The 27,471-nt window shown below is 40.6% G+C and overlaps 1 protein-coding gene and 1 pseudogene across 2 annotated transcripts in view; both read left to right on the top strand.

The window, feature by feature from the left end:
• SYT4 (synaptotagmin 4) overlaps nt 1-27,471 on the top strand; it is a 276,953-nt gene that overhangs the window by 98,043 nt on the left and 151,439 nt on the right. The gene's annotated exons all lie outside the window — the stretch shown is intronic.
• LOC307107547 (nucleophosmin-like) lies at nt 17,887-20,316 on the top strand (annotated as a pseudogene). The gene is made up of 2 exons: nt 17,887-18,113; nt 18,350-20,316. The product of its transcript is annotated as a nucleophosmin-like (transcript).

The following is a 27,471-nucleotide window of genomic DNA, read 5'->3' as shown; positions in this document are numbered from 1 at the left end:
CCAATCCATGTTTTTGTTTTTGTTTTTTTTATCACATCAATGTATCTCCCTCTCTTCCATTCTCTCTCTCTCTAAAATTAATAAAACATGTCATCAGGTGAGGCGGGGGGGTGGGGGGGGAGAGAGAGAGAGAGAGAGAGAGAGAGAGAGAGAGAGAGAAATGTATATGCTGAGAATTTTCCAGATCTCTAATTCTAGTTCCTTTTTGCTTAACAATTCCAATTCTGTCTTTAAGCCTTTTCTCTTATTTTATCTTTTACTACTAGAGGCCTGGTGCACAAAATTTTGTGCACTTTGGGGTGTCCCTCAGCCTGGCCTGCACCCTCACGCAGTCCGGAACCCCTCGGGGATGTTCACTTGCTGGGTTAGGCCCGCTCCCTGGGGGAGCGGGCTTAAGCTGGCAGTCAGACATCCCTCTGGCAGCCCGGGAGCCCTTGGGGGATGTCTGACTGATGGCTTAGGGGAGTGGTCCTAAGCCGTCAGTGGGACATCCTTAGTGCTCCTTCGGAGGTAGGAGAGGCTCCCGCCACTGCTGCTGCGCTCTCGCCAGCTGTGAGCCCGGCTTCTGGCTGAGCAGTGCTCCCCCTGTGGGAGCACACTGACCACCAGGGGGCACCTCCTGTATTGAGCGTTTGACCCCTGGTGGTCAGTGTGCATCATAGTGACTGGTTGTTCCACCATTTGGTCGATTTGCATATTAGCCTTTTATTATATAGGATTCTCTAAGATAATGGAGACTTTCTCTAAAGGTCTCCTCTTTACTTTCTGAGCTCTCGCCAGAATTGGTTCATTCATGGCACTGTAGACTTTATTTTCTTAGCCTGCACCTCAACAATCTTCCAGCCTCTACCAGCTCTAACACCAATTCCATGTCTTTAGGTATTTGTTACAGTAGCTTATAAATGACAGAAATTATTTTTTTTCTAGTTCTGGAGGCTGGAAGTCTATGATCAGGGCTCTCAGTGTCTGGTAAGAGCCCACTTCTTGGTTTATAGACAGCCATCTTTTTGCTGTGTTTTCACATTGTGGAAAGAGTGAGAGAGCTCTCTGGGGTTTATTTCATAAAAGCACTAATCCCATCCATGCCGTCTCCATCCTCTTGGTCAAAGCCTTTCCCCCACTTCTATCACAGTGGGGGCAGGGGTTATATTTTAAAATATGAATTTGAGGAACAAACATACATTCAGTGTGTAGCATCAATTGTGAATATACTATTGCTAAATATAGAATTCTAGGTTATCGGTTTTTTTTTTCTTTGTGGTACTTTATAGATATTACTTGTCTTCTTGTTTGTATTGTATTATATAAGAAATCTGCTGTAATCTTTGTGTTCGTTCTTCTGTATGTAATATTTTATCTTATGCTGTATCTAAGATTTTGTACTTATTACTAGCTTTGATCAACTTTATGATGATGTGTGTAGTTTTGTTTATGTCTTCTGTGTTTGAGCTTCATTGAGCTTTCTGGATCTATGAATTTAGAATTTTCATCAATTACAGCCCTGTTGTATAATTCCTGAAAACAGTTGCTTCATGTATTCTGTCTTGTCTGGTTGTGTGTGTGTGTGTGTGTGTGTGTGTGTGTGTGGTGTTGGTTGAAGTAAGTTAAATACTATTATGTTTGGAACTTGAAGTATTCATAACATAGATTTTTGAATAAAAACATTAATTCCTTTAACACATTGAAAGCTTTCTAGAGTCTGGAGTCATATATTAAACTTCCATATAAGTTAAATGCACTATTTTAATAAATATAATTAAATAAATGTATTTTAATAAGGGATTTAATTTTTGCATAAGTATGACATAGGGATGGCGAGAGATGGGACATAACTTGCAAGGTCATTCAAACCATACCGTTATTGGCAAATGTGCTTCTAAGATGTGACTGTCCTCTTTCCAGTTTCAGACACACATGGTGCAAAGAGTATACAAACAGATAAACTAATCTGGTTTAAATACTTTCAACAAAAAAGTCATTGATGTCCTAAAGCATTCTTAAAATTCAAAAAAAAAAGTGAAGATAATGAGGGAGAAACCATGCTTGCCTATGTAAAGTTGACTGTAGCTAAGTGTGTCCACTGGGGGCACTAACTGTAGTAACTGACAAATGAGAGAAGGCAAAAAAGTGAGATTAACAAGAGGAAAAATATTTTAAGGATGGATGAACATTTGTGCATTTGAGCACACTGGAGAATGCCTCTTGGTTTCACCAAGTCCAGAGAGTTTTTACTAATGTTTTCATCAAAGAAAACGTTTTTTTTAAATATTACATGATAATGGATATGTACTTGTGTGCTGTTATAGTAAGTTTTAGGCAATGCCAATTATATTCTCTCTTCAACCATTAGACATTTATAAGGGTGTATGCAACCTAGTAAAATTTTCTGATAGCAGACTGTATATTTTCCACTAGATGGCGGTATATCCCTACTTGATGTCTAAACGTCACACATCTGCCTCCAAGCCTGCTGTGATCAGGAGGTCTCTTCATTCTCACAGTCACTCATTCAGCACTTTCTGAGCAGCTGCTATTTGCCAGCCTGAGTCTTTGGGATAAAAGATTAAGAAGACACAGTTGCCCTAAAAGTTCTCACAGCCTCCTGGTGGGGAGTGACAAATATGTAAACCACTAACTAAAATTCAAATAACTACATAAGTTCCCCAACTTAAAAAAATTCTTTTTCTTTAGGATGGTGCTAAAGTGGTACACATTCAGTAGAAATTTGAATCTTGAATCTTGATCTTTTTCAAGGTTTTAATAGGTGGTGTGACTCTCCCGTGATGCTGGGCAGCAGCAGTGAGCCACAGGTCCTAGTCAGGCACACGATCACCAGGGTAAACAACCCCTACTCTACAGTGTACTGTGTTGCAGTGGTATTTTTGGATATTGTATACTGAGCACGTTAAAGGTAGGGTAAACTAATCTATAATATTCAGTGGGTTAGACATAATAAATGCATTTTTAACTTACAGTATTTTCAACTTATGATGGGTTTATCGGGCCAGAACCCATTGCAAGTCAAGGACATATGAAAAAAAGCCCTGAGCACTCCTGACTTGGGAGCATCTGAAATGTTATTAGCTGCTCCTGCTTCTCCCCAGCACTGCATTTTTAAAAACTCAGGGCAATTTCATAATAGGAGAGTTGATGTTTACAAAGTAATCTAATGCAATAAATATTTATTGAGCACCTGGTATGTATATGTGTAAGCCAAGACATTAGAGCCTACCTTTTTTATTCATTCACTGCTTATGAAATTTACATTATCTATGGGAGCTGAAACAAATACACAGATAACTATAACATGAGAAATACTTTAAGATACAGCCTTAACATTTCTGAAAAGAGAAGGTTAATTTCTGCCTAGGGGAATCAAGAAGGTCTTCTTCTGAGAAACTTCATGTAAGAGATACTTTTAGAATAAACAAGGTTACAGTTGATAAAAATGACTGGGTCTCTCATTTAAGCCCAAAGGGATCACTGAGAGGAAACATGACCATGGGCACAAAGCCTCAGCCCACTTTCCAAGGCTTTATCTAACTCTGACAGTGATACTGACTGACAGCTCTCACTCTTCGGGTAGTTCAGTTAGTTTTTCTTTTTAGAAAACCCAGGTTTCTTCTCTGTGAACGAGTTGACTAGACATATATAATCCCTTTCTCTCATCTCCAAAATATTCAGTTCAAAGATGAGGTGGTAGGAAAATATACTTTTTGTTTTGGGAATAAATGCATTTCTGGCTAAAGTGGAAGGTCTGGTTAGAGGCTGTTACAGGCTGAATTGTGTGCCCCTAACATTCATATGTTGAAGCCATAACTCCAAGGACCCCAGAATGTAACTGTCCTGGGAGGTGGGGCCTTTAAATAAGTGATTGAGCTAAATGGAGCCTTTAAGTTGGTTGTTAATTCAATCTGACTGGGATCCTTTAAAGAACCCCAGGAAGTGTTTGGACACAGAAAGAAACATCAGGGACACATATGCACAGAGAAAGACTATGTGGAGACACAGCAAGAAGGCAGTCATCCGCAAGCCAAAGAAAGAGGTCTCAAAAGAAACCAAACACACTGTCACCTGGATCTTAGACTTCTAGCCTCCAGAATTCTGAGAAAATAAATTTATCACTTGGTCTGTTGTATTTTGTTATGGCAGCTGGAGCAGAGTAATGTAGAGGCTAACATAAAATAAGCTTGGAAAAGTAACCTATGACCACTCTATTGAATTCTTTAAAACTGAGATAGAAATTATATATTTGAGTTGGTATTCAATAAAAACACTATCATGGGTTATGAGCTTGAAAAAGGGACACTTTTGCCAGCTCCCAACCAGCAGCTTGGATCTTTGAAAGTAAAGATATGGCACACTAGCCGGCTTGGCTCAGTGGATAAAGCGTTGGCCTGCAAACGAAGGGTGCGTGCCGTAGGTTACAGGCTCCATCCTTGGCCCTGTCAGGGAGCATGCAAGAGGCAACCAATCGATGTTTCTCTGTCTCTCCCCCTCCCTTCCCCTCTGTCTAAAAATCATTGGGTGAGGATTTAAAAAAAAAAAAAAAAGAAGCAGCAGCAAAGTTGGCAATAATTTTTAACACCACCTATACAGCAGAAAATGGAATTAGCATGGCCAGGTATAGTAGAAGGCACACTAGAAGCTACAAGGTCACTTTCAAGTGTGCTCTCCAGCTCAGCTCCTTGATGACTTTTTAAAAAGGTTCTTGTCCTCATTGAGCTGCTGTTTCATTGTCTGCCACACAGAAATGTTAGTGCTAGTCATTCTCTTTTCATTGGATATTTATTGGAGTCAAATAAGAAAATGGTTAATATCCATAATAAGTCATACCTGAAACTAAACACATAATTCAGCTACAGCTGCTCTATTGTTAAGCACTTTTGAAAAAACTTTATCCAGTCACTGTATTTCCTATTGATCAGTCCACCATACTGTGTTATTCACTAGTAGGTGCTCCATCCTACATAATAAAAGGGTAATATGTAAATTATCATCACTCTGCTACGCCCACGATTGGGCCAGCGGGAGGTGCAGGGGGCGGGACTCGGGGTGGCCGGGTGGCCAATTGGGCCTGCGGAACGCAGAGCTCGTGTCGCCAGCAGCGGCGCGAGCTCAGTGTCTGCGCCATGGCTGTGCTGCGCCATGACTGTGCTGTGGCACAGAAGGGGCCTCTGGGGCAGCGAGCCCACATCCTGCTGCAGACCATCAAAAGCAGGGAGCGAAAGCGAGGGAGCTGGCTTTCTGTCCACTCTGGCACCAGACCTTTCGAAAGGCCTGGTGCACCAGTGGACAGACAGCCAGCTCCCCCGTGATCGAAAGCAGGGAGCTGTGCGTCCGCTCCAGCACCAGCGGACCCCCTACCATCAAAAGCGGGAAGCAGGCTGCTAGCAGTGTCTGCAGAGCGTGCTAGGCTTTGCGGGACAGTGGATATGGCCTAGATGGCAGGTTAGGCCTAGGGGACCCTCACGTGCATGATTTAATCATGCACTGGGCCTCTAGTATATAATAATTGGTTTTTAGTTTGGCTTAGATTAAAATTTTAGGCCGCCATTTGCTGTCATTGGTTCCCTTGTGTTTTCCAGTGAACTCGAAGCTAAGCTAAAATATGTTTGCTAGCACAGAAATCATGCCCCACACATGAAAAGTAGAAAGTGTTGAGTCTTATCAGTTTCCTTTGGTGGTTAATGAAACAATAAGGTCATTTAGTAGGCCTAAGTAAAGTTTCATTAATAACTTAGAATATGTTTTTTGTATGTCATTTAGAGGGATGTCATTTTGGAGCGACACAAAACTATGTTGACTTGACGCACAGCTGTGAGAAATCAAGTGCTGTCTTCTGTATGTGTGTGTATTTTATGCTCTTTTAGTAGCGATAATGAGATGTTCACAGAAGAAAAAAAAAGGGTGGGGAAAGATCCTAATTCTAAAGAACACACGTCTCCCACGTGTTCTTTTCAGCTTCTCAGAGATACCCTGGCTTAACTTCATTATATGTGAAACTGTCAATCAAAGTAGGTGTTCTTGGTGTTGAGATGCCACTCGGGATGCACAGTGTGCAAGTGAAACTGCCACTCAGAATGGCTGCCTGGCAAATGGAGCTGTCAGTCATTTTGAACAGTTCAGTCTGTTGTATTGTCAAGGAGATGGGCTGATGCGCACTGAACGCTGCCTTATCAGATTTAATAGAACTTAAGGTTGTGAATAACTCTTCTGCAGTTCCCCAATCAATGAAAAGATATATTTCAAAGCTTATAATGATCAATGAGTAAAATAGAAGGGGGTAGTGAAAATAATATACATAAGGTACAAATTGCTAATGAAAGTGGATAAAGAACTAGGTTGGCTGCCTACTCAACTTAGTATCACAAGCTAAAGACAATGGAGTATAGTCTGGTATAAGCACCACATGCGTTCATTCATTCATTCACTCCATAAATCTTTATGATATTGCTTATACTGGGAACCAGTCAGTATCCTTTGAAGTAAGACATTACATTCAGAAAAAAGCCTCCATTTCTCAACAGGCTCTGAGTAAAATGGACTACCCAGTGATGCTCTAATTTTGCCTGCCCCTCTCCCATTCTGGGGCAATTACACTTAATGAAATCCCTTTGCCCTTTACCTGATATGTTGCTAGTGATATTTTCTTCTTAATCATTAACTTAGTGTCTGCAACTCACAAAAAAGCTACTTTAGTTTTAAAATATCATGGTAAAGATATTGAATCTGGGGGTATTATTTGCATCCTCTTCTACAAAGTGTCAAGTATAAATAATTTAAGCTGACACAGTTAATATATCACTTTCCAGCCACACCTACTAGTAGGCAATTAGATATTAGTCTGTCGTTTCATCTAATTCACCTAATTTATCCTGTAGCTGCATTTAGTTCCCAGTGAGATTCAGTTCCTGGTTGACATAAAATGCCAACACAGGGTAGCCTTTGTTAAATAATGTTAAGTGAGGGAATCTTAAAATGTGAAATAGGAGAGGGCTCTCTAATATAAAACAGTTAGAAACAATCTTGCTAGCACACCTAAGCCCAGGATTTGGCTCCTGGGGACTCAGGGTGACTCAGCCCAGTTCTATGTTGCCCTACACTGAAATATTGAACCACTGCCTTCATTATTTTTAGTTCATGACACAATTAATTTCTGGTACTCAAATTTTCTATTGCACCAATGAAACTGATACTCTAACACAATTCTGACCTAATCCTTCCCAGTGTCCCTCTCACAGAATTATAAGCAAATCCGCCACCCAAGCCTTACCTGGACATCTGATTGCTGCCTCTCCTGATCATGACTTTTACTCACTATCTCTACTTTTCTCAGAATATTGGAACACCTTGGGTACTTGGCAGGATACTAATCTATTGCATCTCCACAATCCTTTTTTTTTTGGTCCCAATCTTCCTCTGCCTGGTACTTTCTCAAATGATGCCGTGGCTCTTAGTCAAGTTCCACTAAGCCATGCCATCAACTAAGTAAATAGACATAACTGCACCAATAGTTTTCCTTTTAGATGACAGAAACGATGAAAAGTATGGCCTGTTTATTAATAGAATTCATAGTATTTTCTATTACTTTTGCTTTTTAGTTATTTCTCTTAGCTATGCCTTGGCTCCTTAAATGATTTTAAACTTTATGAGATCAGGTGTGGTTAACATAATGTCAGAATCTTTTTTATTGGGAGAGAAGAGGCCTGTGTTCTTCTGATGGATCTGCCACTAACTTGTTGGATGAATTTTATGAGAAGTTAGCATTAGATTATTTTTTTAAATATATTTTATTGATTTTTTTACAGAGAGGAAAGGAGAGGGATAGAGAGTTAGAAACATTGATGAGAGAGAAACTTCGATCAGCTGCCTCCTGTACACCTCCTACTGGGGATGTGCCCACAACCAAGGTACATGCCCTTGACCAGAATCGAACCTGGGACCATTCAGTCCGCAGGCCGATGCTCTATCCACTGAGCCAAACCAGTTAGGGCAGCATTAGATTATTTTTGAGGTTCCTTCCAGCTCTAGAATTTTTCTTCTTATATCAATGAACAGAGAAGTGAGGGAGTAAGGGAACTATTTCTTGTTTCTCTCTAGAAAATGGGGAATTAGGGAGTATGAATGAGGAGCAACAAATCCCTGTCTAGGCTGAGGCTAGTGTTGCTCAGTGGTGAGGTTCAAATGGGAAACAACACGTCATTGTGGAAGGATGTGTTGTGGGAGAATAAATCATATATAATCTCAATAGATTAGGATATGCCACTTTGATTGTATTGGAGATAAAGTTTTAATATTTTTTTACTGTGTTTTCCTTGGCAGACACCAGGTGGCATAAGAATTTTATTTTCTTTGATGGAGACAAGCCTACACCTTAGCAAAAACATGAGGTAGCACACCTCTTTCAGGCTCACATAAGTAGTAAAGCTTTGTTTAGAGAATTATGTAGACTTTTCTATTGCTTTATTTAGCATTGAAAATGAGCCACTGTACATGGTACAGAATATTTATAATGAAAAACCTGTCAGTGAGGGCCATTAATATACAAATACAGAAGACACATTAGACAATGGAAGAAATAAAATATTTTAATGGAAGAGAGACAGAAGCAAAAGCAAAAGAAAAGAAGTCAGATGTTTTATCAGAGCAGAAATGGTACATTTCTGAATAAAAGAATTGGGAAAGTTTTAGTGGTGAATTACTCTAACTCTATCCAGGTGGGAAGATGAATCACCCAAATTTAATGTACAATGCTCAAGCATGTGTAAATAACAGTAGGAATAGAGGTCTTTATACATCCAGCCATGCAAATATATCCAACAAGGTTCATCACTATAATGGTCAATTTGTTTTTATTGACACTTTGAGAGACCAGTTAAAGGACAATAAATTATTTCTGAGAAGTCAGTCATATCCATGTTTAAGTTAATAAATTAAGTAAGGTTGATTTGGTAACAGAGCTAGCCATTTCAGCCATAAATTATCTCAGAGATTCTTCTATAATTTGTCTACTAAAGGCAACTTTAGTTTATAAGGTAAGCATAGTTTTAACTTGATAACTGGAATGTCTTTACGGCAGAGATTTTCTCTTTTCTGCTTTTCCCCCCTTTCTATTCATCTAATGTTATGCCTTTGTTTTTTGGTGTAACTGAATAAAAATTAAAAAAAACAAAACACAGCATTTCAAGTCAACAAAAATTCCTTTGGCCTATGATAGGTGGGGTGACCATAGAATTTGAGACTCAAACTGAGACACTTTTAAAAATAGCCTTATTATTATTTAATTAACATGATAAACTGTACATATTTAACATGTAAAACTTAATAAGTTTGACATAGTCGGATACCTATGAAACCATCACCACAGTCAAGTTAGTGGACATATTACCCACAAACATTTCATCATGCACCCTTGTAATTCTTAGCTCCTGCCTTTGTTCTCCTCCAACTACACCAGGCATCCACTAATCTGTTTCTGTCCCTATAAATTAGTTTGCATTATCTAGAGTTTTAGATAAGTGGAATAATAAAATATATTTTCTTCTTTTGTTTGATTTCTTTGACTCAGCATAATTATTCTGAGAGTCATCCAAGTTGTGTTTATTACTAGTTAGCTACTTTTTTATTATTGACCAGTACTCCATTGTCTGGCTCAACCAGACTTATTTATTCTCCTGTTTATGTGCATTTGTGTTGTTCCCTGTTTTTAGCTGTTACATGTAACTCCCCCTTCCTTTAAAAAAATTATCTTTATTGTTGAAAATATTACAAATGTCCCCTTTTTACCCCCATTGACTCCCTCCACCCCTCTCCCGGCTCCCTCCCTGGGCCTTCAGGACACTATTGTTTGTGTCCATGGGTGATGCAAACCCTATATAATCCTATACAATAAAACCCTAATGCTGTGATACACACTGACCACCAGGGGGCAGATGCTCAACACAGGAGCTGCCCCCTGATGGTCAGTGGGCTCCCACAGGGGGAGCGCCACTCAGCCAGAAGCTGGTCTGACAGCTGGCAAGCACAGTGGCGGTGGCGGGAGCCTCTCCCATCTCTGCTGCAGGTGGGCGGTAAGGAGCTAGGGGTCCCAGACTGCAAGAGGGATGTCCGACTGTCGGCTAAGTCCCGCTCCCCAGGGAGTGGGCCTATGCTGGCAGGCAGATATCCCCTGAGGGGTCCTGGACTGCGAGAGGGCTCAGGCCAGGCTGAGGGACCCCTCCAGTGCACGAAATTTCATGCACCAGGTCTCTAGTATGCATATAAGTTATTTGATTAACCTCTTTCCACTCCCTTTCCCTCTGAGATTGGTCAGTCTGTTCCATGCTTGCATGTCTCTGGATCTATTTTGTTTGTCAGTTTATTTTATTCATTAGATTCTACATATAAGTGAGATCATGTGATACATGTCTTTCACTGACCTCTCTCTCCTTCTTAATATCAGTTTTCAGTAAGACCAAGCTTTTACAAAATTTGAGAATTCTGTTTTCATCTTAGCCAATGTCTTTGAAGAAAGAAAATACTAAGAATGTAACCCAGGTTTCTCCACCTCAGCAGTATTGACCTTTGGGGCTGGATAGTTTCTTGTTGGATGGGGCTGTCCTGTGCAATGCATGATTCAGCAGCATCCCTGGACTCTATCCACCAGATGCCCATAGAAACCCCTCACAAGCTGTGACAACCACAGATGTCTGCAGACATTACAAAATACCAAATGTTCTCTTGGAGGGAAATTTACCCACTTTGAGAATTTCCTAATTATATAATAGCTTAAAATGAAGAGATGAAAAATATGAGCTAAAGAAAGAGATAGATTCAAATTTAAGAAATTGTTAGGTCCCCAGTCATTTGCAGAATATTTGTAATATACTAGATTAGGCATCCTATGTTGTTTTATCTTATCCTCAGATAAAACTTATGATGGAAAATATTGATTTCCCCGCCTTATTTTAGAGTTAAGAAAAATGATATTGGATTATTTAGGGTCCAGTCAGGAGTAAGAAACCTCACTAGTTGCTTGAACCGAGAGATTTTTTAAAATATATATTTTTATTGATTTCAGAGAGGAAGGGACAGGGAGAGAGGGATAGAAACATCAATGATGAGAATCATTGATTGGCTGCCACCTGCATGCCCCCTGCTGGGCTGGAGCCTGCAACCTGGGCATGTGTCCTGACCAGAAAATGAACTGTGATCTCCTGATTCATAGGTTGATGCTTAACCACTGAGCCACACCGGCCAGGCTGAACAGAAAGATTTTTAAGTTAAAGCCATCTCAACTAAGTATTAAGTTATTAACAAGGCAACTGAAACATTGATAAGAGAACTCTAAGATGTGGCAGCTATAAACTGGCTCTGTGATATGGGTGTGGGAGTAACCCTGCTTTTTAGTATTTGCTGATATCAGTAGTATGCTTACAGTTACATGGCTGATGTCAAACTACCAGCGTGATGCCCCTGAATGCAAAGTAAGGGCGAGAAGAGCATAAGGAGTTATTTAAGCTGGCACGAGGAACCCCAGTGCACCACAGAGCTGAGGTGTCCCGGAGGCAGCAGCTGCAGGAAGCAGTTACCCTGCCCAGGACTACAGATAAGAGATGAGATTGGAATTAGGAAAACTCAGAAGCTTAGAGGACAACCCAAAGGAGTTGAAACCCTGACCTCTGAGGAAGAGGTGCTGCTTGACCAGTGCTTGAGTCTTTGGACTTGGAGGAAGGACCCTGTGGGAGTAGGACCCACATCTCTGAGAGGGGACGCCAGTGCCAATTGACTGGCTGGTATCTCTAAATCTCTACAAACATTGGAACAACCACACAGTGGGTTTGGCAGCTGCCACAGGAGGGAGTTGCTGCTGCTGGAGTGAAGAAGTGTTGCTATGGTGATACTGACAGTCCCTTCTGCCTCCTCCCACTAAGCAAGCTCCTTGCAGTGTGCAGCCCAACAGGGAACCACTGGCAAAGCAGAAATGTGGTGGGTAGAGTCCCAGTCCCAGCATCACAAAGCAGAACATAGTAGGATGGGTTTGGAACTAAAAGATCATGGCACTGATTCCTAGTGAGATACAGGGTCACTTATGTGATTGTTAATAAATATCAAATGTTTAAGGATAGTTAATATCATATTGATTTTCACTTAAGTAAATATGACTGTGCAATGAATGGATTATCACTCCATTCATTATCAATAAGTATCAGTAAAATTTCTTCTTTTACCCAATGAGGTTGTTCTTTGACTTGTGTATCATCTACTTGATCTATGGTGATGACAGTTTTCAAAATTTCTAACATGATCTTTGATTCTTCTTGGACGCAAATGCCCCAAAAATGAATGCAAATAAGATCTTAATTGATGAAAATAGGTGGAGTTTAGATTCCAAAAAGCATTCTTATTATGTCTTTATTATATTCACAAAACTGACTAAAGGCTCAGTAGAGAAAAAAAATCTCATATTATATAAGCATTTCAAATTTCTGAACACAATTTTAAGACTTACCTTCAGTATCTAGGAAAGAAATGTTGTATTAGAATGGCTAAGTAGAACTGAAATATGGACAACTCCAAACATCCCCTTACATCATTAATCACCAACCAAGTGGAGTTGGGAAAGATATAAAATGCTTGGTTCAGGGCCACACACACACACACACACACACACACACACACACACACACACAGTACAGAGAAACTGTATAGAGAGAAAAGACAGAACTTAGAGGCCAGTGATTGTAAGATACTCTATTAATTTACTTATCACAAAAGGGTGCCACTTAAATTATGACACTCCCGTACTTGTAAAATATATCACAACTTCAGAAGTGTTAAAATATGAAAAACATTTGCTTTAGAATATATAAAATATGGTACAAATAAAGGATATAATAAATTAGGCACATGGGTTACTGATGACATATTAAGTTTCAGGGATTCTGCTGTGTGGAAAGAATACTTTTAAATACCTTAGTACAGTCCTTCAGATATAGGAATCCTTTGTCCTTCCATCTCCACCAAACAACAAAATGAAAGGGAAATTTTTTTTGCTGGTATGTAGAATTATAATTGAAATTAAGGAAAGTTTTATTTTAATAATAAGTTGCATTAGTCCTTGTCCCTCAAGAAGCAGACATCACAATGAGATTAGATATGACAGGTGTTTTGGGGGGCAGAGCAAGGGGAAAGGGACAGTCTTCAGACTGCGATGCAGGCATGGCACCTCAGGAAGAGAGACGGAAGGGAGAAGGATTGGGGTAGGAAGTCTCTGACTACAGCACAGTTTCAAGAAAGGTTTGGCAAGGCTAATGGGAAGCCGCAAGTCCATGTCACCCGTTGGAGGAGTAACACATCTTGCTGAATTGCTTCCAGCCCCCACAATGGTCTGTTGCTGCCTGGGAGCCGTCACAGGAAGCATGACCTTGTTGAAAAGGTGGTGGGTCCAGAGGGATAGCAGCTAAAGTTGTCAGTTACACTCCCTGCAACAGGAGAGCTAAGCAGGGCATTTTCATGTTTGTAATTTAAGGCCCAACAAGCACTGGAGGAAGACTGAACATTTTCCTCAATGATATGTGAAATCTAATATTTTGATAGGAGATTCATTGTAAAGACGGGACAAGCCATTTAAAACTTTCTCAGAGCTGCACAAATCTATATTGTGATCTGCAATTGGTGAAACTAGGAGCAAGAATCACAGCTGGAAATAAAAGACATTTTAATTGCAGGAATGTTACTGAGCATGTACCAGATGATGTTGCAAAAGTCATATTTGGAAGTCTACAGATGATGCTGAATTAAGTGGAATGGTAATAATGAGCACAGTGTATTCATATACAGAATGACTCCAGCCATTTAATTACTGTGCTGGGCTAACATGATAAATGTACCTGGACACAAATCAATGGTAAATGATTCCCAGAACAAAGTATTCAAGAAAGCCATGTTTACTAAATAGAATCGTGTTTGCAATATGCATCCAGAAATAATTCTGACATTAGAGCCTAGAGTTGAGGCAGCAGAATTCTAATTATATATTGAAAATGGCTCTGGTAGATGAATTGAGCTACTTTCTGGTTACAAATGTGCTATTTTGGCAGGTTCTATGAGGCTCAGAAATACTATTAGTGCACAAATTGGCTCAGTATGTCTTAGAGTCGAAGAATAAATACTTTTTCTCTCCCTCTACTGAAGTCTGAACACAAACCTAACATCTGCATTCATACAGGTAGAAATCCCAGCAGGTAAGCCATGTTTCCCTCTTTCTCAAGCTCTTTCACATAGAGAAGTATGGATGTTACCAGGGGGGAAAGTCACAAATACACTGAGGACACTACACAATGTCCATGTCATTCCCAATGAGCTTAATCAGTGACAACTTCACTTTTGTCACTATTCCTAAAATTCAGGCAGTGAGAGGAAATTCATGGACATTTTTATTTTTGAAACAATTAAAATATATTTGTAGCAGACAGCTGAGAAACATATGTGATATCTAATGGTTACTAATATATTATTAACTGAGTAAAAATTACTTTATTAAATGCCACTTTTTTTGTAACAGATGTAGAGAAAGAACCTATATAAATAACTAAAGAATGCAGTAAGAAGTCAATATAGAGTGCATTTGTTTTATTTTGAACTACAAGACATCTCATCAAACACAATGAAAAACAGTCCCCATGTCTGTTTAGGGCTCCCACCCACGTCCTTTGCTCAGGATTTTAGATTTTAGGAAGTTGATTCTATCCCAGATCCAATAATAGAACATGTGAGCAGTGCCTATGAACCAGTTAGCTCATCCCATCCCCTAACACTGGATGGTTTGAGGATGGGCACAGCTTCTACCAGGCCAATCGGAAGTCTATGTCTCAATGCAAATACTTTTGTTTGAGCCTTTGGGGGAGTGGACTTACTCTCTGCTGCTGAACATAAACTTTAGTGGCTGTGCGAACTGGACCAGTTCCCATCATGTTGCTACAAGGTGGGACCTGAGACTGAAGCCAGCCCAGCAGCAAGTAGAGCCAGAGTCAGAGCATAAAGTGAGCCCTGAAATCATCATCGAACCCCCAGCCCAGCAGTACTGCCGCCAGGTCTCTCCCTGGCCATTTCAGTAATGTGAGACGATAAATTCTCTCTGTATTAAGTCAGTTTGAATCAGATCTTTCAAATTACCAGACAGTGGGTGGGATATGGAGAGGGTGGGGTAGAGGACATTAAAATGACAAAGTCATGGGAAATAAACCTAAAATTTACTTCCTGTTAAATATCCCATAATCCTTCTTTAATAAGTGAAATAACTGAATGAGCTAGAAATGCTTTTAGGGCTCCATTTTAGAACATAAAAATGGGAAGATGGGTGTCACAGAGAGCAGCAAGAAGAGAGAGTATTTCACGGTGGAACCAGTGGTTAACAGTTTCAACTGCTCCTGGAAGGCCACTTAATATTTAGACTAATTAATGCCCTGTGATTCAGTTTTATGGGAATCATTGGTGTCTGTATTAAGAGCTGTGTCAACGAGTATAACAAACATCACAATCAAAGTGCTATCTTAAAAATAAGGCCAGAATCTCAGTATTAGTGCACCCTGTCCTATTTTTTTAACCTAACAATGAGCACATCCCAAAACATTCATTGTAAACCCTAATGAAACCTATTCCTTGAGGTGTAAATTGAAATGTAAATAATGATGTTTCTGTTTTGAAATGATCCTTGAGTGGAAATGAGACCTGAACAGATGCTGTTTCTAAATGCAGAGAGTGATCTGATAATATTGTCATTGCCTAGCAGGAACTTTGTTCTAATTAAACATTTATAGCATTTGCACCTAAAAATGAAGCAGGATGGGGTGCCCCTAAAGTTGAGGTAACCAAATTAAGCAGCTGTACACCAACACTTGGACACAATGAGCAAGTCTACTGAGTTCTCTGATTCAGAGGAAAACTTAGCCAGACCTGTTTGAATAGCACCTCTTAAGGAAACAGGAGCTGGAGAATTGGGTTTGGGCTGCCTAGTTAAGTTGCCTCTTGAGACCATTTGCCTTTAGAGGCAGGTGGTCTGGAGACACCCTATGACCCCTTATCCTTACCCACTTTCTCAGTCAGCAAGTCCCTGAAAGCAGTTCGTTAAAGAGAATGTGGTACTTAGCAAAATAGAGATGAGATCATTATTTGGTGAGACAAAATTTATTTGACTATGATTCCTTGTGAAAGTGAGAAATGAAGCAGGCCAAACCTGTAATGTTCCCTGTCAGGTGCATCTGCACCCACACAAGCTGTTCCCAGAGACATCTGCAGGCACAGAGCAAGTGTCGCTTTTCAGACCAAGTTTCTGTCTTCAGTTTAGGGAACAGCTGCTTCTATTTGGGAAAAGGCAAGAAGAGTATAAATTTCAAAACATGTGCTACAAACCCCTTCCAAAGCTCAACAATTCCAACAGTGGCAGACACTGATCACTTTTTTTCTTCCATCCCCACAGATTCCCTGTAAAATGGCTCATTCATCTATCTAATAATAGGGTAATATGCAAATTAGTCAGGACACCATCACATAACAATCTATCAGGAGGCTGCGTTCACAGCAGGTATAGGTGGGGACTTGTAGCATTGGGGACGGGGGCAGGGGTGGCCTGTACTCTCCACATGGTGGGGGCAGCTGTGAGCGTTCCCGATGGCTGCTGCCACTTGCCCAGAGCCGGCCCAGGGCTCTGGCAATCCACCGATGGCCACTGCCGCTGTGAGGGACTGAGGCTCAGGCAATGAGGGCCGGGTGAGGCTCAGGCAAGCCTCAGTGGCTGCGATGGCCAAGGCTCAGGCAGCATCATGGCCGGCAGTGGCAGCAGCAGAGGTGTGATGGCGACATCGCCTTCCCCTGATTGCAGGGTCGCCTCCCTCAGAGGGAGGCCAGAGGCAAAAGCAGCTAGGGGGTGATGGGAGTGGTGCCTTCTCCTGATTGGCCAGTTGCCTCCTGCAAATGGAGGCCAGACTGTGGCTTAGCCATCAGTAGGACATCCCCTGAGTGCTCCTGGACTGTGAGAAGGGGCAGGCTGGGCTGAAGGACCCCCGCCCCCCATGCACGAATTTCATGCACTGGGCCTCTAGTTTAAAAATAAAACACACACACACAAAAAAACCCAAACATACATTGATAACCTATTGTTTGTTAAGATAGGTACTGAGATGTAAAGGGAAGATATGTATTAACCTTTACCTCAAGAAGTATACATTGTGTAGGACCAGGCACACAATTAAGTATATTACAATTTGAAAATGATTATTGATATAACAGAAGTATAAGAAAATGAATGTGAGAATGCAAACCCCTGAGTAGAGTGGGACAAAGTTGACTTTAGAGTGTGGAACATATGGACCTGAACTTAAAGGACAAGTATGTTTTGAATAAAGAGGACCAAGGGATGTCTTATGGGTAGAGGGAATTGCATGAAAAAAGAGTTGGAAAGATGAGAGGAGATCGCTCATTTAAAAAACAGTTATCTGGCCCTGGTGTGATTCCGTCCTGCGCATCTGTTCTGCAGCACGGAAGCCGTTTATCTCCACCCGCCTTCTCTCTCACCTAAGTGCCTGCTACCACCCCATGGAAGATTCCATGGACATGGACAGGAGCCCTCTGAGGCCCCAGAACTACCTTTTTGGTTGTGCACTAAAGGTCAACAAAGATTATCACTTTACGCCCTGACTGGTTTGGCTCAGTGGATAGAGCATCGGCCTGCAGTCTGAAAGGTCCCAGGTTCAATTCCAGTCAAGGGCATGTACCTTGGTTGTGGGCACATCCCCAGTAGGAGGTGTGCAAGAGGCAGCTGATTGATGTTTCTCTCTCATCGATGTTTCTAGCTCTCTATCCCTCTCCCTTCCTCTCTGTAAAAAATCAATAAAATATTTAAAAAAAAGATTATCACTTTACGGTCAGTCTAGGGGTGGAGCAAAGGATGAGCTGCACATTGTTGAAGCAGAGGCAATGAATTACGAAGGCAGTCCAACTAAAGTAACACTGGCAACTTTGAAAATGTCTGCACAGCCAACAGTTTCCCTTGGTGGCTTTGAAATAACACCACCTGTGGTCTTACGGTTGAAGTGGCTCAGGGCCTGTTCATATTAGTGGACAGCACTTAGAGCAGGGGTCCTCAAACTATGGCCCACGGGCCACATGCGGCCCCCCGAGGACATTTATCTGGCCCACCGGGAGTTTTTGCCACCGCTGCCTGTCCTGCTTAGCAGCCGACTTAGCAGTATGCATAGGAATTTGTTCATAGTTGTTTTTTTTTTTTAAACTATAGTCCGGCCCTCCAACGGTCTGAGGGACAGTGAACTGGCCCCCTGTTTAAAAAGTTTGAGGACCCCTGACTTAGAGGCTGTGGAGGAAGATGCAGAGTCAGAAGACGACAAGGAGGAGGATGTGAAACTCCTAAGTATGTCTGGAAAGCGGTCAGCCCCTGGGGGTGGTAGCAAGTTTCCACAGAAAAAAGTAAAACTTGCTGCTGATGAAGATGATGAGGAGTAGGGGGAGGATAACGGTGATGATGATGATGATTTTGATGATGAGGAAGCAGAAGAAAAAGCTCCAGTAAAGAAATCCATACAAGATACTCCAGCCAAAAATGCACAAAAATCAAATCAGAATGGAAAAGACCCAAACCATCAACACCAAGATCAAAAGGTCAAGAATCCTTAAAAAAAAAAAAAAAAAAAAAAAAAAAAACACAGGAAAAAGCTCTGAAATCACCGAAAGGACCTAGTTCTGTAGAAGACATTAAAGCAAAAATGCATGCAAGTATAGAAAAGGGTGATTCTCTTCCCAAAGTGGAAGCCAAGTTCATTAATTATGTGAAGAATTGTTTCTGGATGACTGACGTGGAGGCTATTCAAGATCCCTGGCAGTGGAGGAAGTCTCTTTAAGAATATAGTTTAAACAGTTTGTCAAAATATTCCATCTTATTTCATTTCTGTAACAGTTGCTATCTGGCTGTCCTTTTTATAATGCAGAGTGAGAACTTTCACTGCCGTGTCTGATACATGTTGTCCAGGTTCCATTGCCACGAATGTGTTGTCCAAAATGCCTGTTTAGTTTTTAAAGATAGAACCCCACCCTTTGCTTGGTTTAAGTATGTATGGAATGTTATGATAGGACATAGTAGTAGTAGTGGTCAGAAAAATGGGAATGGTGGGGAGACAAAAATATACATGTGAAATAAAACTCAGTATTAAAAACAAAACAGTCCAGCCCAGTTGGTGTTGCTCAGTGGTTGACCATCAACCTATGAACCAGGAGGTTATGGTTCAATTCCCGGTTAGGGCACATGCCTGGATTGTGGGTTCCATCCCCAGTAGGGGGCATTAAGAGGCAACTGATCAATATTTCTCTTTCATCATTGATGTTTTTCTCTCTTTCTCTCTTTCCTTTTCCCTCTCCCTCTCCCTTCCTCTCTGAAATAAATAGAAATATATTTTTAAAAAAAAACAAATAAAAAAGCAATTGTTTGAGAGCCAAGCAAAGGGAAGCAGAATGTAATGATTATTTCTATTCTATCTGAAGGTTAACACATGCCAAAGGGCTTGAAAATTTGTATTTAATTATTAATTATTTATGAAATTCAGGATGGAGAAAAGAGGGAGAAAAGAAATCCTTTTTACTATGGATGGAGAAGAATATAAAGAAGCATTTGTTTTATTTTTTTTTATGAGTGTGATTCTGGAGGTCACTCTCTAGGTACTTACTGTTTGAGCACCTGCACTTCCAACCCGTGTGACCTTGAGCAAGTTACTATATCACCTTGAGAACTCTGGTTTGCTCATCCAGGAAATGGGCATAATAACATTACTCACTTAAAAGGGTGTTTTGGTATATTGAGTCAATGCATGCAAAACCTTTGGACCTGTGCCTGGCAAATAGTAATCCTATATCTTTTTTAGTTCTTATTTTTGTCCACAAAACCTTATCCACTAGTTATTTGATAGATTACAGCTCCACTACTTGTGGGTAGGAGTTGGTATTATTGTCAAGTTATTTAGCCTCATTACATTTTTACTAGTATGTATGTGCATAGATGGCAAGATATTTTATTTAATTTCCCCCATTTCTTCTTCCCCTCACTGTTCCCTTATTGAAGCAGGTGCATGATCTTGTACTTCTTTGTCTCAGAGGAAAACAATTGGCAAAATAGAGAGTTAAAGTCATCTGTTTTGCCTTTGAAGAAAATACGAGATTCCCAGGTGTAGACAGTCTTCCTTGAAATAACCTAAAGGGATTACTGTTCCTAGAACAGGAGAGACATCTAGAGCTGACAGAGGAGCTGGTATGGGGATTAGTCTATTGTTTTCTTCCTAGCAGCTCAGAAAGGCCCACAGGAGGATTGGAGATAAGGAAGACAAACCAGAGTCCTAGAGTCTAAAGCTGACCCAAGCATGACACAAGATAAGTCTGGGGTGAGGGTTAGGGGGCAAGCAGCCTGGGATGGTGCAATCTTTGTACAGACTCTCTGACTTTAGGACAGGAAATACCACTATCACAACTATTGAGATCCCCTTGAAGTCAGGTGAGGTCCCAGAGGCATGAGACACCAGGAAAAATGGAGGGCCTTTCTGGCCAGCCAGTCAGCAGAATGGTTGTGCAGAATTTGCTATTGAGTTATTTAAAATAAAGAAAGTAAACTGGCTTGCTCATGTGAGCTTTTGACTGCATAGTAGTTTTACATTGTCTATAAATGAAAATGAAGAATTTCAGAAAATCCAGATATGTAATTCTTTTTCTTCCTCTGTTTTGCTTTCTTTACCTTGTTACAAGGTTAAACAAAAAATAGGGCAGAACTGGGACAGTGAAGTCTCACAGGTTTTCAAACTATTCTTCAACTCAGTTCAAAAAAACTCAAAGGCTATAATATTCACCAGAAGTCTCCGTAAATTTAGGCCACATTTGTTTACTCAATTTCTCTCCATTGTTCTCCTGAGACTCATCCTGAGATCCCTTCATCACCTGCCTTCTTTCTCTGGTCTTCAAGAAACCAAATTTCTTCACATCATCCACTTCCTCCCAAAGATTATTCTAAAATGTCCCTTTCCTCCATTTCTATGAAAATCCCAAAAACTCATTACAACTCTCTGCCTCATGGAATTGATCTGTTTATGTAATTAAAGTCTTTCAGAATAAGGCTTGAGAGAACAGATACTTTCCACAAGACATTTGCATTTTGTGAATATAAATAACATGCCAGTTATTAGAAAGTGTGAGGAAAATATATTTAACTTGGGACAATGTCTTGGGCCCCTGGGTGTTTAATAGTTGGTTTTGCAGGATCTTACAAAAATGAGATCATCGTTGCAGCTCCAAGTAAAAATCTGCTCTTATCCTTGGAAGTGAAAGGAGCCCTCAACCAATATCTTGAGGCTCTTCCAATAAAAAAAGTATTATTTCAAATACATTAGCCCATTTGATCTTCACAGTCACCCTTGAAGGTAGGCAGGACTGGCACCACCACACTTAAATGAGCTAATACCAGCTGCTCATACCTTCCTATGTTAAATGTGCAAGCTTTTGCTGAACTCAAAATTTTGGGGACTATATTTTAGCTGTTTTTTATTAATGTGATCATAATTATAATTTTATTCTACAATGTTAAGTAACATTCATTTTCCTCTGGCTCAGAATAATAAATGTATAGGAAAAAAATTAGTGTGACTTTAAAGGTTGACTAGTTTAATAGTTACTTAGAGGCTTCTAGTTTTTACTGAGTAAAGGCCAGAAACTAGCTACTGAAAAATCAAATATAACATGCCTGTCTACGTTTAAAGGGCTCTGTTCACACTCTCCTTATAGGTTCTCAGTGCCACAGTGAAATCCCCTTCACTGTTCTTCACTTAGAAATTCACCACATGTTAAAATCATAACTGCCAATTGCTAAAGCTGAGAGCAACCTTAAAAATGGTTTATAGCATCCCTTATTTTTTAGATTCAGGAGGTCAAGGGTCTAAAAGCCATAAAATTAACAGATTTTCTGCAGGCCACAAATAAATACAGTCACAGATAGAAAGCTGGCCTTAGGTCTTGGTTTCCTAATGCAAATTCCAAGACCGTTCTATGACCTAGGCTGCACACCACAGACTAGTCTATGGCCCAGATTCCACACTATAGTCAGGTAGGTTAACACCCACATACTGCCCCTTCCTCATAAGCACACATTTTAATTTTTTTAAATTGAATTCAGAGAGGAAGGGAGAGGGATAGTAGAAACATCAATAATGAGAGAGAATCGTTGATTGGCTGCCTCCTGCATGCCCCCTACTGGGGGTAAAGCCCACAACCTGGGCATGTGCCCTGACCTGGAATCGAATCATCACCTCTTGGTTCATAGGTCCACAGCCAACCACTGAGCTACACCTCCTGGGCACAAGCAAACACTTTTAATGCTATTTCTCTCTCTGAAAGTCAGTATTGATGTCTTTCCCCCTTCCCTTCCCATTATTCAATCTTGTCTATTAAAGAAAACCAGTGGTCCTAAAAAAATAGAATCATGAATTAAGAATTTGGTATTTGAAATTAAACTTGCATTAAATGAGTTAATACAGGAAAATGTGCTTGGAGAGTGATCCAGGAAGAGTGAGCTCAAAGCGCACACTCACAATTATTTCATTCCTCGGTGGGCCAGCACTGACACCCTAAGTCCTGTTTGTAGTCTTTGGCGCCATAGTGGTGGACATCCAGGCTGGCAAAGTTCAGATTTCCCTTGCAATCTACTAGCACTTCTGAGATCTGACCCCAGAAGCAAATTAGTGTTTCTGAAAACTTTGTCCATGAAGAAGTAGGCTATAGGTAAGGGGCTCTTTATTTCTGTCCAAAACAAGATCAGGGCAAGAGGTCATGAGAATCACAGCTGCTGCCTTTTATACAAATAATGGCCTAAAATGGCTGGGAAAAATGACTAGAGGGACATAATACTTTACACTCACACCTTTCTTGCCCTTCTATTTCCCTTTGCAGTCCAACAAAGGCCTTTAAAGTTATTTGAGGCTCTTTGTTCTGTGTCATCTGTCTTAAAACATGTTTTATGTAAAAGTCAGCCTGGATTCTCTTTCCTACACTATAATTTTTTATCTCTCCATGTCCTGGGCATGGCAAGGCTATATACACAGACTTCCTTAGGAGAATGTACTAACTCCTTATCCTTTTGCCATTCTCCGTGTCTGTCTCTATTTGTAGCAAATATCCCACTGTTGGTTCAATGGTGTCAAGCCATTAGTTGAAACGGCAAACAATCTGCTCTGGGTGTGAAGATGTATAGCAGAAAATGATGCTAAATTGCACCAGTAGTAACGTAGCTCATCTTAAGGAGCAGATAGAATTGATCATTTACCACCCTATCAAAAGTTAGTGCTTGATTTACCTTTGTCCTAGGGACTGTGGCTCACACAGCAGATAACCAGAGAAAGTATCCCTCCCTTTAGAACTATACTGCTTTCTTTATCGGCATGTCCCTGATTGTCACCTTATTGTAACAGGACCATTCTTCCTTCTGAGATAGATGACAGAGCACAAGTACCCTCAAATAACACTGACAAACTTCCCCCCAAGTCCTCAACAAGGCCATTCGTCTCCTGAAATACATTTTTAACAGTTTCAAAACAAAGAAACCCAGCATATGGCAGTTCATTAGGATCTTGACGACTCTCTACTTTGAAAAGGCAAATGATCAGCAAGCTGTTTCAAACTCTAACCTGTAATTTGAGAGGAATAATTTATTATCCAAACAAAAATATTTTAATTAATCACAACTTAACATTAAAGTCAGAATTTAGTTATGCTTCCAAGCCCATCTGTTGACAGGTATATGCACATTCTCCCTCGCTGCTGACAAAATACTTTGTCCTACGTAAAATTAAAAACAGGTTGTTGCTTTTATTTTTATTTTTCAAAGTTGATTATATGCAGACAGTGTGTTATTCATTGAATGAATCTCAATGGCTTTTAATCAAGTGCCTGCTGGGGTAAAAGCTATGAGACATTTCTATGAAAGAGTAAGGTGGTAGATAATGAATACTGTAGCATAAAAAAGCAGTTATCAAGTTGTCAGGCAGAGGATGACATAAAAGTGAGTTTGCCTGATTAGCAATAATGACAAAAGCCATCTAATCTGCCATGAAACCGTGATCCCACAGCAAGTTTCCATCTCTTGACTTGTAGACATCTTAACAAACTGGAATTTAGTTACTAGCAGTTTCAAGCACACAGACTTAAACAAGTCTGGGGATAAAGTGCAATCTGAAACAATTTTGAGTGAACAAAAACTGGAAGTCCTAAAGCATGTGTCAATAACATGCCTCTCATTCAATGGCTCAACATTTACTTGTGCTATTTGAACACAAGTATAACCACTTGCCACTAAGTTTGCAAGTCTACCGTACATAGAATATAACAATAGGAAGAGTTGAAATAGGTTATGTGAAGGAAAACATAGGACAAATCAATAACATCTGATAACAAGAAAGGAGACAGATAATGTTAAATAGTCAAAAGGAATTTTTAAAATTTGTATGTGGCTATTTCCTGCTGAGAGAATTAGCCTATCTATTTCAGGAGCTCCTGAAAATTTGTTTTATGGTGAAATATAGGTAATAAACAATGGCTCAGGAATAATGTTAGATTATGCCTACTTCCTACAACTTAAGAAAGTAATTAAGTAAGCAATGATCTAATGCCATTTAAATTTAAAATAATTTATGTACATCTCAAACACACGCTTACTAGAACAATGTTTCCCTAGCAAGCTAGGTTTGGAAAGCTTTCTGGTTCCAACTTTTTTTTTTTTAATATATTTTATTGATTTTTTACAGAGAGGAAGAGAGAGGGATAGAGAGTTAGAAACATTGATCAGCTGCCTCTTGCACACCCCCTACTGGGGATGTGCCCACAACTAAGGCACATGCCCTTGACCGGAATCGAACCTGGGACCCTTGAGTCTGCAGGCCGACGCTCTATCCACTGAGCCAAACCGGTTTTGGCATCTGGTTCCAACTTGATTTGGCCTGAGAACTTTAATGAACACTCATGTAGACTATGGGCTTAATTTGATATAATAGATTTATATTAGACTACATGTCTGACCATCTTGGGAAATCATTTTAAGTAAAGGGTAGCAAGAGGCTTTCTCGAAGTCTCTTCTTGAAATTGTGACTCCATTCAGGCTTCATCTCAAAATATATAAACCTAGCAGATAGGCTTTATAAAGTGTCTTTCAAATACTTTTCTTCAGAATCTCAATGATCCAACAGCTAGTTCAATCAAACCTTAGCGCTTTGAATGAAGAATTTTTTTTTTCTTAAGTCTCACCTCCCTACATGTTCACATCCTGCTTCAATATTAAGTGAAAGGTGAACATGGTGGATGGTGAGCAGGCAGGCTAAGTAGCCATCTCAGACGGTGATTTAAGAAACATTGAATTTATTTAACTAAGGAAAGGGGCTGGGGAATGGGTTATCCAAAGGGAAGGGCTGCACAGCACTGCGCAAAGGGGACATTGGGTCATGAGGGCAGCACCCAGGAGCTGGAGTTTCATCCTTATGCAGTCACTGGTGGGAATCTCTTATCCGCAGTGGGTCTGGGGGCTGAGCTGGGCTTGGATGCTAATGGAATGCAGGTGTGCGATCAGGTGTCTTTGGGACAGTTTCAATTCCTTGTAAGGTCTGACTCCTGCTGTCCAACAAGTTTTTCCTGGTCTTTCATTCTCCTGTGGCAGGAAGCTTACAAAATGACCATTAAGGATTGTATTGCCCCACAGTCCTAACATTTCCCTCCTCTTTCTATTTGTTAATGATTAGTCTTAATAAACAGTTACCCCACATATCAGAAACCAACCCGCCGGCAGCTAAGTATGTGCATTACTATAAGGGGGGCATGAAATGATCAGATACCCAAGGCTGAGGAGACATACTGAGTGTAAAAGCTGTACTGAGGCAGCCAGGGCATCACTGTCTGGCTTTGCTGCTTTTCTGAGCCTGGAATTGAAATACAACTGAGGCCTAGATATTATCTTTAGGGAGAAAAGGGTCAGGGGGTCTAAATCGCCTGACCTGTGATATGAAAGATCAGGTGTCCAAACCACATGACCAGCAACATGCTAGGGGAGGAGAGGTTACCCTGGGGGTGTGGTTCTTGTTTGCCCAGTTTTGCCCCTTGTTAGGCATCTGGAGCTTTCTGCCCTGGTGAGTTTCTGTACCTGGCCCATTGTCCTTGCTCTGGGAGGGTCTAACATTCTGGGGTTCTAACATTAAGCTCTTCCCAAAATGACTTATGGTTGTGTCATCGATTATTTTCAGGAGAAAACTCCATCCTCACTTTCACTGTGTGCTCTGACTCTTTGGTACCAGCAAAACAATCCCAGGATATTCACAGAAGGGTGCAAATCTGGGTTTATTTGTATTCATGCCAACTCTCCCTATAGGAGTGGGCTCACTTAGAAGCTTGTTAAGAAATTCACAGTGATGACATTGGATTGTACAATATTAGCCATTCATCCACTGGTGAGTAACAGGGTCCTATGGGAGTGAAAGTGACCTGAAAATGTCCAGTTGAAGTGAGGTGCTGTCGGGGATAACATGGTCCACTCATGTAGCAGGAACTCAGGGGAATGAGAAGAATGGAGTCAGCAGCCAAAATTGTAGGCAGCAAAGAGGAATGAAGAGCTGCTGAAGGCAAACTTGCCTGCACAGCCATCATATTTACGTCAGTTCTGGCTGGTGAATGCGGTGTGCTCTGCCAGAAGGCTCTGAATCAAACATGCGGGGGCGGGGAATAAACACGTGAGATAGGTGCCGCCACTGTAAGAACGTCCAAACCTGTAGAGAATTGTTATGAGTTTATTTGAGCCAAACTGATGCCATATGCCAGGAGAAAGATTTCAAATGCTTAGGAGAATAATAGTTTGCAGTTTCTTTTATGCATCTGAGATTAAGGAGGGAATGTAAGGAAAATTACATAAAAGTGGGAGAAAGCAAGGTAGGGATTGGATTACAGGATAGTCAAGAGTGTGCTCTCTTAAGGGTGGTCCACTTTAGAAAGAGGAGTCTAAAAAGAAGCATTTCAAAGGTATGCACAAAAACAATGGGCAGGGCTTGCTTAAGGCAAAGATAAGCCTTTTTTTTAAATTTCTTTATTGATTAAGGTATTACATATGTGTCCTTATCCCCCCATTGCCCCTCTTACCCTCCCCCACTCAGAAGGAAGGCCAAGAGACATATGAAAACATGCTCAAAGTCACTAATTATCCAAGAGATGCAAATCAAAATGACAGTGCGGTACCATCTTACACCTGTCAGAATGGCTATCATCAACAAATCAACAAATGACAAGTGCTGGAGAGAAAAAGGAACCCTCGTGCACTGCTGGTGGGAATGCAGGCTGATGCAGCCACTGTGGAGAACATTATGGAGTTTCCTCAAAAAACTAAAAATGGAACTCCCATTTGACCCAGTGATCCCACTTCTA

Source organism: Cnephaeus nilssonii (genome assembly GCF_951640355.1).
Source record: "Cnephaeus nilssonii genome assembly, chromosome: 11".
In the NCBI taxonomy this organism is placed as follows: Eukaryota; Metazoa; Chordata; class Mammalia; order Chiroptera; family Vespertilionidae; genus Cnephaeus; species Cnephaeus nilssonii.
This window is presented reverse-complemented; position numbering and strand designations above follow the sequence as displayed.